Source organism: Marmota flaviventris, chromosome 3, assembly GCF_047511675.1.
Source record: "Marmota flaviventris isolate mMarFla1 chromosome 3, mMarFla1.hap1, whole genome shotgun sequence".
In the NCBI taxonomy this organism is placed as follows: Eukaryota; Metazoa; Chordata; class Mammalia; order Rodentia; family Sciuridae; genus Marmota; species Marmota flaviventris.
Window position 1 is genome coordinate 156,203,706 of NC_092500.1, and position 12,904 is coordinate 156,216,609.

Sequence of the window (12,904 nt, forward strand, 5' to 3'; positions counted from 1 at the left end):
AACCAAACTAGGAAATACAGGCAGAAAAGCAAATCACAGCTGATGAGTTCTGTTTGAGGCATATTGGATTCACATTTCCTAAAAGTTCACACCAGTTATTTGGTAGCTTACATATAAAGAAAATGTGGAGAGGAAAATATGGTTTGGGATAAAGATAACATACAAAATATTAATAAGAAGTATGGACAAACAATAGACACTGACTAATCAGAACCGGTGCCTTATCAGCCAGAAAGGATTCCAGTAATAAACACAGCCATAAAGATACACAGCAACTAATGCCACCTTGGCACTGTCAATCATCAGAGGGATGAGAGACCACAGGGAAACAGAAGGGAAGAAACCAAAGAACACCTACAATGGCATGGTGCAAAGGAAGAGTTTGTGGAGAAAAAGGATGAGAGGGATAGTCAGACTGGAGAATCAAGAAAGGTCCTGGGGAGCAGAAAGCTCCAGACAGAGCACGGTGACAGGCCATTAAGAGATTATCCTCCCAACCCTTTCCCAGGCTGAAATAGGGCTGGTCTAAGATGAGAGAGGCTGAAATGAAGGGCAATTCACCCTGAGGATATTTTCTACTCTCTCACCAATCCTCACTGGGCAGCTGATCTGCCTGCTTGGACAAAACTAATCCCATTCACTTTCCTTGTCCAATAAAAGACCCTCTGGTAACTCTCTGAGTTTACTAAATTCATGTCGGTAAAATCTTTTCCCTATAACCTTTCTCCACTTTAGTATTTTCTTCTGTACCTGAAGATTAAAGGCAAGTTCTCTGCCCTGGTGGAGCATGCCTCCTATCCCAGGGGAGGCTGAGGAAGGAGCACCTCAAGGTCAAGGCCAGCCTCAGCAATTTAGAGAGGCCCCAAGAAACTAAGCAAGACCCTGACTCTAAATAAAACATAAAAAGGGCTAGGGATGTGGTTCAATCCCTGGTACCAAAAAAAAAAAAAAAAAAAAAAAATTAAATAAAAATAAAAAATAAAACAAAACCCCCACAAGCTCTCCACACTTACTGCAAGTGTTTCTAAGATACCGAAAGCATTCTGCAGTTTCTTTGAGATTCAAAGGGAAAGGGAGGAAAGAAAATACGTCTGAGTGAATGCATTAATATCTAAGAGGAAAAAAGAATATAATGCTACAGAATTATTTGAGAGCGGGGACATTGATTTAATTTAGGGCTTTAGTGCAATTGTAAAGAATACCTATTGAATAACTTGAAAAGAAAGATTAGGTTTCTTGAAAGAAAGCCCATGAAGTTTTTTGAGCTAAAACGTGTTGTTATTCGAGATGCTATAAAATAATGCTACAATGATCTCTAATCACAATCATCAGGTTTTGATTCGCTTGAATGTCAGATCCCGCGCACCCTCCCCACCAACAGGGACCCGGACATGGGTGACCTGTCCACGTGCCGATGTATTACAAATCTTTAAAGCTCTGCTTCCCACCTCCTGAGCTTCAATGTACTACATCACCCTTGGACAAGCAGAGGCAGCCGCGTGCGGCAGTTTGGCACTGCCCGGAGCATGCTCAGTTGAATCCCGACCCACTTCTGCAGGTGTGAACTCCGGAGTGCGTGGGTTTATTTTGTCAAGGACAGAGAGAAAGAGAGAAACCGAGTTGTTTAAAGCCTCATCTCTTTTTAACAGCAATCCCTGACCTGACGGCAGAACCTACCCAGTCTGGCTGCAGAAGCCATCATACGCTTTAGTTTGCAAAATCCACCTCTCCGCATTTTCACAGCAACCTACCGCCAAGAGGGAGGCGCTGGAGTAAAAGGGCCGGTTTGGGGCGTGACCAAGAGGCGGGCAAAGAAGAGCCGGGAAGGAGGAGCCTGGTCCTCGCCCCCAAATTCACTTGCTCTCTCACGTCTTTAAAAAATAAAAATAAAGTCACCAACGTTGCAGGATCGTACAGGCAAGAAACTTCTATAGACGTGTAAAAAAATTTAGAATTATTCTTAAAAAAAAAAAAACAATTGTTCTTTTGAGAAGATATAGAAACCACAAATAGAAATAAGGAAGAAGCAAATGAAAAAAATAAAAAATCCCTCGGAACCCCAACTCTCAGCAGTCACCAGTGGATGTCTGCCGTGTTTTCTTACAGCCTCTTCTGTGTGCAGGCTTTGCTATAAATAGCGTTTATTAATAGACAGCGCACAGCCGGGAAGGCCTGAGAAGCTTCCGATTGCCAGGTGGCAGGGCGGACTTGGAGGCTGGCTAGGTTTGGGAGTGTGTTCGTTGAACACCCTCTTCCCTTAGCGTCCACCATGGCACTCTAAGAATCTTAGCCTTTTCCGGGGTGTCCTTGAACACCAGTGAGTGCGACGCTCAAAAAAGTTGCTGTGGAAGCCCAGGTGGCGCCCTGCCCCCCGAAAATTACCAGTCACGCTGCCCAAGCACGACAGCGCCTAAAATAAGTGCCCTCCGCTGGGGTAAATAACCCTCGGCGTGCTGGTGCGGAGCCCTAGGGCCACTGAGCCCCGCCCAGAGGCTGCGCTCGCTGAATGAGGGACTCCGGGGCGCACAACAGCCTCTCCGTGGTCCTCTGCGGGTGGATGCAGCGGTTCCCACTGGCTCGCCCCGCGCCCCGCCCCCGCCCCCGGCCGCGGCTGCAGCGAAAACCCGGCGGCGACACCCCGCGCGGCCCCGCGCCTCCGCGCCGCCCGGCTAGCCGCACTGGGCATGCTCGGCACCGGCCGGCTCCGGCTCCTGTAGTTGGTAAGCTCCGCACTCCCGGTCGCCGGTGGCGCAGCCCGCGTAGCTGCGAGGCGCCGGCGGAGGCGGCTTGACCGCACTAGGCACCCCCGGGCATCGGGCTCAGAGAGCGGCGCAGCGGCAGCTTTCCAGCTGGCCATGGCGAGGGGTGCACGGCTACCACCTGAGTGGCGCAGCGGTGTCAGGTTAGCGGGAGCACCCGGAGTGCTGGAGCGGTGGGGCACGGGTGGGAGGGAGCCCCGCATCGGGTCAGCGGCCGAGCAGTCGCCGGAGCTGCGGAACTTTCGGGCGCCTGGTCTGGCAGAGCCGGAGGCGGAGACTGCTCGCTCCCTAAAGGCTCAGCGAGGTCCCAGCAGCCGGCTACTGAGGGTCTCAGGATGCTCGAGATCTGTTAGGGGCGGGGGCTGGCGGGCTGGGAACAGCCTCTCCTAGGCTTCTACTGTAACCTTCTGAGGGCAGGGAACGCGTTGTCCACTGTGCGCTGCCCAGGTCTCCTGGGGCAAGTGGACGCCGAGCAGAAACGGGGGACATCATCGGGCTCTGCATCACTCGGGTCACGGTGCCTCAGTTTACCCCGCACAGGGAGGAGAGTGAACTGGCTGTGGCACTGAAGGTGGTGCGTGCGGATTGTGCTTTAGGGGCCGAGAGGGCGCAGCGTCCTGGTGCTGCAGGAGTGCGGGAAACCGTGCGCGTGCCGCCGCCTCGCGACTGGAGCTCTCAGAGTTTGTCGCATTTGACACCACAGCAAGTTGACATCGAACTGCTTCATGGCCTAGAATGGGGAAACGTGCTTCCTTGGCTTAAAAAACTAAATATTAGCCAAACTGATTTATTGTGAACGTGAGCATTAACCTGCCTCCTCTAAAAAAAATATTATGCTTGAAAGTCGCGAGGTTTATAAAGCAAATTAGCATGAAAAACAAAAGAATGCAGATCCATTATCTGTTCACGTTGTAGAAAATAATCTATAACAGTTCAATGTCATTGTTTTTAAAGACACTTGTTAAGTTTGGTTACTGTAGCAGTCTTTATTTTGCCTTATCTTGGCATTATATGAAAAACTTGGAAACCTAGCACTGCAGAACTGTAATGTTTTTTGAAGTTTTCTCACGTTTGTTTCTAGATGAAACACATTTTTCCCAGTTACTACTATGCTAAACATAGTAAAATTGTTCAAGATGAAATACAAGATGGGAAAAGATTTCTTTTCAGGAGAGAGTAAGTTAGAACAATATAGTTTTGACGTTTTACTAATACAGAAAATGCAATTTGTAGACCCCACTGGGGCTTCTACAGTTGGTTCTTCCTAAAACCCCCACTGTTAGCCCTGTTGGTTCTAACCAGAGCAAGGTAAACAGTCTTTGTCCTACTGAGAACTAGTTTTACCTCTGCTTAAACCTAAATGCTCAAGCCTGTTTCCCTAAGTACTACTTAGTGGTTCAGTTGTTTATTTATTAAGCCTATTACAAATTTCTTGTTCACAGCCTTAATAGACCTTTAAAATGCATTGATATTTCATTGAGCTGTAAATAGCCTTTAAGGTAGGTTCTTGTTTATAATCTTGAGATGACTAGGACTCCGATTCCAGGTAATGTCTCCAAGTTGGCTGTATGTTATATTTATACATAAATGAGATGTAATAGCAGGAAAGACCTTGAATGCCTGGACAAGAGTAGCAAAATGATCACCATTTGCACAGACTAGACCATGGGTTCTCTACTTTAGCCAAGTGATGTTGATTATTCCTAAATGTATTTCCTGCTGCTTCTGTAGAAAAACTTAGAAAACCCCAACACAAATATTGAATAATTCTGCTTCCCTTTTCTATGAAAATGCACCAAGGTTAAAATCTGCTATGATGTAACTTACCCTGTACATCAGTTTTTATATTCTCGGTCTGAATTCCCAAGTGGAAGAAGGGAGAGTCTCCCCTTAGCCTTGTGCTCCTCCTGATCTGTAGGAATCAGCTGAACCTAATTTACCTTTTAGGAATGTGAAGTTTAATACAGATCCATAGGCCCACTACTGTATCTAAAAATCCTAAGTATTTTCTCAGTGCTAAGGGGGAAAAAAAAATGAAGTCTAACCAAAAGCTTATTTACATACTACCGTTGGCTTCAAAAATCCCGTGTGTTCTAACATAAAACTAATAAAATGAACAAAAGTTAGGTTAAAGAGAGGTTTAATTATTGCTAATGAAGACAAAATAACAAAGCAAACTTTGTGTTCAAGTTAAAAGACGGGTAATAATCTCTTCTTCTTTGTACTTAACTGTTGGGTTTTAAAGTTCAACTGCTAGGCACCTCATTTTTAGGTGACTTCCATGCGTTTGGATTTCTGTATTATTTGGTGTTAATATGCTTTCATAGCAAACCATTGACTTTTAAAATAGATCTTTTGTCCTTAATTTATTGAACTGCTTCTTTGGCTTGCAATTTATGTATTTGAGGCTACTTAAATTTTGCTTAATTTGGTTTTTTAATAATTTTTGTGTAAGAACTTCCAGATACTGAAATGTTAAATAAATATTGTAGCCAAATTATTTTTATCCTCTGACCAGCCCAGTGAGATTTGTTAGGCAGTGTTTTGTTTTTGATTCTTAATTCAGAAATCTTGTATATGATATCACTTCTCTGACTTGTCATTTGACCTAGCACTTGGGGTGCAAGTTACCTTTTCTAGCCAAATCCAGGGGGACACTTAAAACTTCTACAATATTTTGTAATCCACAGCAAATCACATTAAAGTTAGAAATAGACTTAGAATACAAATGGTTGATTTTTAAGTTTGCTGTAATACCTCTTTGGAATGGTTTAAATATTTAGGGGTTTGATTGATTATGTGATAATAAGCAATTCAGAGCTGTCAGAAGTAGTTTATAAGTCATACTCCCTAACAGAAGTTCTGCAGATATTTTATTGGTCTTGCCTCTACCTCCACTGAAGTTCTTTACCCATTAAAATATCACATTAATTTTTCTTCTCCACAAACTTTTATAGTTAGGCCTCTGAGGCTGCAAAATGAGTAAGACTGGGTGACTCATGATCTGATTCAGTGATATGCTTGAGGACAAATAAATTACAGTACCAGTGCTTCAGTCTGCATGCATGCAGGCCTGAGAAGGAGGAGAGGAGAGGGCCTCATAGAAGTGGTTACATTTCCACAGGATCTTAAGGAATGCCTGAGGACTGGGTCAGAGTCTTCAAGCACAGAAGTGGATCCTCTGGGCAGAAGGAACACAGTTATGGCAGGCAGAAAAATGACTCCCCGGGATGTCCACTCTGAGAGTTTGCAGATATGGTAAAGGATCTCAGGATGGGAAGGTTATTCTGGATCATCCAGCTGGGCCTACTGTAATCAGAAGTGTCCTTAGTGAAGGAGGGAAGCAGAAGCTAGTGTCACAGTACTGCCACGTGGGAAAGACTCGCCATCACTGGCTTTGAAGATGAGAAGGGGCTGCAAAATAAAGAATGAGGGCCTCCTCTAGGAGCTGGTGAAGACCAGGACGAGGATCCTTACCTTACCAACTCCTTGATTTTAGCCCATTAAGACTTGACAATAGGGAATGAAAGGAAGCAGGGGAGGGGGAAGACAGTGGAATGAACTTGACCGAACTTTCCTATGTACATATATGAATATACCATGGTGAATCTCACTATCATGTACATCCACAAGAAATTAATTAGAAAAAATAACTATGGGTAAAAAGCAGATCAGTAGAGGGCAGGGAGCAGGGGGTGGGGGAAGGAAGGGGAAGGAGAGGTACTAGGGACTAAATTCAAACAAGATATATTCCATGCTTTTGTAATTTTGTCAAAATGAGACTACTGTCATATATAACAAAAAGAACCAATTTTTTTTTTTAAAAAGACACATGTTAAACTTCTAAGCCTCATAACTGCAAGATCATAAATTAGTGTCATTTTAAGTCACTAAATTTGTGGTATTTGCCAAAGAAAGCAAACACAACCATATACAAAGAAAGATTTGGAAATGATGAAATAAGGGGCAGGGGCAGTATGAGAGGAGTAAAGTAGTCCTTTTGTGGTGATGAACTCAACCTCATATATGTGAGTTTGTATTTTATCCCATTATATGTAAATAATGACAAACCCATGAAGGATTTTTAAATAGCAATGCAAAATGGACAGGCTGCTGCCAGATTTGTTTTTCTAAAAAAGAATGTATGGCTAAACTCCAAATTTCACAGGCAGTCTGGTAAGGGGAGCCTAACCAGAGACAGTCAGTGGCAAATAGAGATCTGGAACCAGCCTATTATAATTCACATCTTTGAGATGATCTGAAATGATGTGTGGGAGTGTGTGTGTGTGTGTGTGTGTGTGTGTAATTAAAAGTTTTAAGAAGACTTTAATTCACAATTCCTAATAGAAGAAGGGCATAAAATTAAAACAGAAGGACCAAATCATATTTCAACCACAAATGGCCCCTGATTTAGAATGGTTGAATTTAGGATTTTTCAATTCAGAGTGAGTTATTGGAACTTGTCAGTTAGAGGGTCCTCAATACTTTGTTTTGGCTCATTGTCATCCTGGCCATAGTCATCTGTCCTGATGTCTACATCCATTGCCATGTGAGCAGGGAGCTGTGAAAGCTCAAATTTAACATAATTAACTTGAAAATGATGAGATTTCACACAGGCCCACTCTGACCAGTTGGTAATAGCTACTAGGTAGTCATGGGCTTGCCTCGGCTCAGCTGGAAGAACACCACAGTCAATTAGCCCTGTTTGCCTTGGGCTCTGTGTTTGGTGGGGGATGGGTGGCAGCTTTAAATACTAGATCATCTAATTTCCAAGCTTAAATATTGGAAATTTGGTCATTCTTCTGAAACATACACATTCAATCTCTTTTATGGACAAATCCTCAATATCTGCCCTCTAAACATTTAAAGTCTGCTTGAGTTGTTGTCTCTCTGTGTTGGGAAAATCTAAACTCAAGAAATCTTCTACTTTAATATTACAAGAGTAGCTCCAAATTGATACTGTAAGAAGAAAATTAGTACAGGAACACACAGTTTTCAGACAGTGTGGTAAAGCAAGTGCTGGGCTAGCAATATCTCATACTGAAAACAATGGTAAAATTTGATTAAAATTTATCTTAATAAAAATAAAATTTATTTATATTGCACAACTTTCATTTGCATAAATTCATAAGATTTTTACCCAAGTGTTCTTATAAAATGTGCAATAATTTTTGTTTACCTCTGTGGTGCACTAGCTCAGTATAAATCTGTCAAACTAAAAAAAAAAAAAAAAGAATAGTCTACAAAGAATTATGATATTTATTTGGGAATAGCAGAACCTCATAATGGGAATACACGAGCCATAGACAATCATGTGTATATTCAGAGAGATTGAAGCAAGGGAAGGTTTTTAAGGGCAAAAATGAGGATTATGTCAGGTATTTTGCAACAGTAATCTTCATCACAGTGACTCAAGAGCAGCATCAGAGGTTGAACAGATAGCTGCTTGTAGAGTTATTGCATGTAAGTTGTGCTGGCCTCTGTGCACACTGATGGCTCTGGCAGAGTCTTCTGTGATCATTACTATTAGGCAATCATGTGTAAGACCCCTTCTTTCATAACTTCCTAGCTTTTCACATATTTTGTTGTTGTTAAGGGTGACACAGTTACTCCATTATGACTCTTTCACATTTCCACAACAAACCATACTCTCGTTTTTTAATCTCCTCTGCTTTGATCATTGAGATACTGAGTCCTTGACTATTCTGCGGTCTTTTTTCCTAGCCCTTTCTCTGAGGGTTCATCCTCTGCTTTCCCAGCATTCTACCCTGGTCTTGTTTTGTAGCCCACTGTGTTCTTTCTGGGTGATTAGTTTTCCCCAGGACTGCATCAGTCACCCATGCACTAATGTCTCCAAGTGTGTGTTTCAAACCAGCGTCTCTCAAGTCCATATTCCACCCATTCATAATTCACTGATTCATTCAACAAATGTTGATAGAACCCAAGATCTAACAATCTAATGAAAGACAGATGTGCAAAAAGACAGTTGCAGTGAAAATATGAATATATTCTGAAAACCAGTGACAAGAGAGTGTCCCGGCTGCCAGAGAAGTCCTGGAGGCTTCTGGCCAAGACTTAAAAACTAAGTAGGGGCTTGCCTGATGTGTAAGGTAAGGAAGGCAGCAGAAGAGGGATGGAGGTGCTTGGGAGCCACTAGGACTAGGTAAGGATACCGGGTAGGTGGGGGGAGGGGAATCTGCAGAGGCAACATTAAAGGGGTGGTTAGACCATGAAGGATCAAGTGTGTCCTACATGATTAACGGAATGAATACATGGAATATGTTTCAGAACTTTTTAGGATCAGCCTACTTTAGCAACAACATGGCATGTGGGTTGTATGCAGGCAAGACTGGAGGCTAGTTAAGAAGGATGGTGGTGCCAGTTAGAGATGATGAGCACCAGGGGGAAACCAGGGACATCTTGGCCAGATAGTTAGAAGTGAGAATCACTAGAACTTGGTGACTGATTTACGCATGAGTCAAGGAAGGAAATGAGGCATTTTAAACAACTCTCACATAATTAATTAGATTATCCGTATCAGGTGCTACAGAAATGCAGAAGACACCCGACTTGAGGAAGTGTGGGCTTAGGGAAGCTCTCAGGTGCTCTCCTACCCAGGGTAAGACTTTGTAGGTCCAGAGAGACCAATTTCTAGTATGTACATGTACCCCAAAGGAATTAAAGCAAGAAGGGGCAATAAAGCCCATCCCCAGAGTCATGCGCAGGGAGGTTGGAACCTTACATTGCCAAGCACAGACTTTGAAAGAAAAGCATAAAAGAAAGGAATTAATTCCCTTATAGTTTTCCAACCTCTAGATGGAAGCATTTGAAGCTTGCTGATGAGACTGAAAGAAAATTGATGTGGGGTGGACTTCTCTAATTGTAGATTGGAGAACAACTTACTTAAAGGATGGTCTGAAATTGACTCTGTAATCAGTGGGAAAGAGGAAAGTTTCTTGAATAGCTGTGTAAATATAATCTTAGCCCATTTCTTCTTTAGAGGACTTGAGTTTGCTGATGGTGGGAGGAAGAGGATAAAGGAAGGGTTTGCTCCTTGAGAAAATAAATAGGTTGGAGTAAATGCTCCAGAATTTTCCATTGATGGGGACCACCCAGTTCTGACAGCGCTGGAGGGTACAGGCTGGGGCTACTTCAGACTGTTCTCTTTGGCTCATTAAAGCAGTACATGATGGGACACATCTCTTCTAGCAGCTGCCCCCTTTATGTACATTCTTGAAATTACCAAGGGCTCTAAATTTGTAGCACTAAGGACCATGCCAATGAGACCAGCTAACACTTTTCTTCCCCAAAGGCAAGATTCCCCTGGAAAGGATAAGGTGGACAAATAATGACTAGTGAAAAAACATGCAAATGCATTTTCCCTGGTCTTTAGAGAGGAAGGTATATGAGTGAAGCCTGAGTTGGTTTTTGGCCACTGGTTTAACTCAGGACTTCCCTAGAGGTCTTGATAGCCTAGGATGACTATGGGTAGCTTAAACTTCCAGTGACCTTTGAGCATTTTTGCTTGTCAGCTGCTGTTTTAATCTCATTTTGCAAACTTGTCCTTTGCTACTAAACTCGGGCACCGGGTGCCTTGTCCTGCTACTGGCCAGGCTGACTTCCGCTCTTACCCAACTTTCCACCATTTTTCCTGGCAGCCCCAAATTGGGGGGGAGGGTTTGGTCTTGTTTCTTCTTCAAGGTTTGGACAACCCTAGATTACTTGGTGTCCGAGTTTAGCTCTCATTAGACTTCCCAAAGGTAACCTTATTTTCTCCATTTCAAAAACACTTTTGAAGAGTTTAAAGTTAATTTCCAGAAAACATGTATTTACCAGTCCTTTGCCTTGCTGGGAGCTCAGCATTTCTCTGTGCACTTGTGTACCCAGAAGCTACTGAGGGCTTTTGATTCCCTCTTGAGTTTGTAGGGTACCTCATCTCTACCTCCACATTATGGCTACCCCCTCTTCTTTCACCAGTGTATTCCTAATACCCCCAAGTTCTCTAGATGTGCACACACAGCAGATGCAGTACATGAACCTCGCAAAAACATTAAGTGTCTATAGTGTTTATTTCTTCCCTTACTTGTCTCAACTAAGCCATTACCCCTGCTGGGAAAACTGTCTTGTCTCCCTTATTCACCCTTCAGGACATGGCCACAGGGAACATTGTGACCTTTTCAGACTCTTTCTGAACTCTCCTATGAGTTCCTGTGGTGTTTTACCTAGTGCAGATTTATTGCTTTGTATGCAACTAAAATGTATGTCACTAAAATGCTGAACACCTTTAGGGTAAAGAACTTTTTTGAATCCCCACAGCAATTGGTACTAAACTGATAATAGTGACTTCATAAATACTTGGAGTTCCATTTAATTGATATGTTTGGCTCCTAATTGTTTTATCACTCAAAGAAAGCTGACTGCCCAGCTGAGAAATCATTGGGAACATCTGTAAAGTATGCTCAGCCTAGCAGGGACTTTCCCCATCAAAGCTGGGAGAAAAGCAAAGTTTCTTCCTGTATAAATTCCTTATGGAAATCAGTGAATCCCCATTTTAAGCTATGATCTGGTTTAAAACACGACTGTGATCTTGCTTAATTATGATAAATTTGCCATCTTATCACACTGAAAAACATGCAGCTGGTGGAAAAATGATTTTCAGATGTATACTACTGTCAGTTGGGTTATTCAGATTCAACCAAATTCTGAAAAGTATTGCTCTTACGTATATAATTTTAAAATAACAATTACCTGGACATGATGATAATTTAGACAGTTTAGCATTTAGTTTGCCCAAGCTGGGGCGTGCACTCACTGATCACTGTGTAGGGATTACAAGAGCTGTGGGTTCTTCAAGGGGATCCAGGCATGGGCCAGCAGCTTGGCCCTGCTTTTTTTTTTTAATTAATTAATTTATTCTAATTTGTTATACATGACAGCAGAATGCATTTCAATTCATTGTACACATATAGTGCACAATTTTTCTTGTCCCTGGTTGTACACAAAGTAGAGTCACACCATTCATGTCTTCATACATGTACTTAGGGTAATGATGTCCATCCCATTCCGTCTTTCTTACCCTCATGCCCCCTCCCTTCCCCTCGCCTTATCTAAAGTTCCTCCATTCCTCCAATGCTCCCCGCCCAATCCCCATTATGGGTCAGCACCCTTATATCAGAGAAAACATTCAACATTTATTTTTTTTTTTGGATTGGCTTACTTCATTTATCATAATATTCTCCAACTCCATCCATTTACCTGCAAATGCCATGATTTTATTCTCTTTTAATGCAGAGTAGTATTCCATTGTGTATATATACCACATTTTCTTTATCCATTCATCTGCTGAAGGGCATCTAGGTTGGTTCCACAATTTATCTATTGTGAATTGTGCTGCTATAAACTCCTCAAATTATTTCATGAAATAGAAAAAGAGGGAACACTTCCAGACTCATTCTATGAGGCCAATATCACCCGATTCCAAAACTAGACAAAGAGACTTCAAAGAAAGAAAACTTCAGACCAATATCTCTAATGAACATAAGTACAAAACTTCTTAATAAAATTCTGGCAAGTTGAATACAAAAACATATCAAAAAAAAAAAATTGTGCACCACAATCAAGTGGGGTTCATCCCAGGGATGCAAAGTTGGTTCAATATGCGAAAATCAGTGAATGTAATTCATCACATTAATAGACTAAAGAACCATATGATCATCTCAATAGATGCAAAAAAAAAAAAAAGCATTCAACAAAATACAGCACCCCTTCAAGTTCAAAACACTAGAAAAACAAGAGATAACAGGAACATATCTCAACATTGTAAAAGCTATCTATGCTAAGCTTGTTGCAAGGCCAAAATCACAGAGGCCTGCCCTTATCTTAGAGTGCAGCGAGGGGATAACGCCTAAGTGTGACAGTGTTTTATACACCATAAATGCTAGGTGCCCATAAAGGAAATTATTGTCATGCTCTTAATACGAATTCAAACATGTGGAGTTTGAATGGCAGGATCTCCTCTGATCTGTTTTTCACTGAGATCCAGTTCTCACCGAACATCATAAAATTACTTCCCATGTGGGACCCAGAGGAATGCTGGTTATGCAGTTCCGCTTTGTGATAATGAGCTGGTAAGCAGGGAGAGAGCA

General features: G+C 42.3%; 1 protein-coding gene across 2 annotated transcripts in view; it reads left to right on the forward strand.

Annotated features, from left to right (window-relative positions):
* The first annotated feature begins 2,659 nt into the window (after positions 1–2,659).
* Positions 2,660–12,904, forward strand: part of Mfap3l (microfibril associated protein 3 like) — a 39,271-nt gene continuing 29,026 nt past the window's right edge. The window contains exon 1 of one of the 2 annotated variants that reach the window (XM_027927009.2): positions 2,660–2,720. The gene's annotated coding sequence lies outside the window, so the exon portion shown is untranslated. The other variant, XM_027927008.2, reaches the window with a different exon arrangement.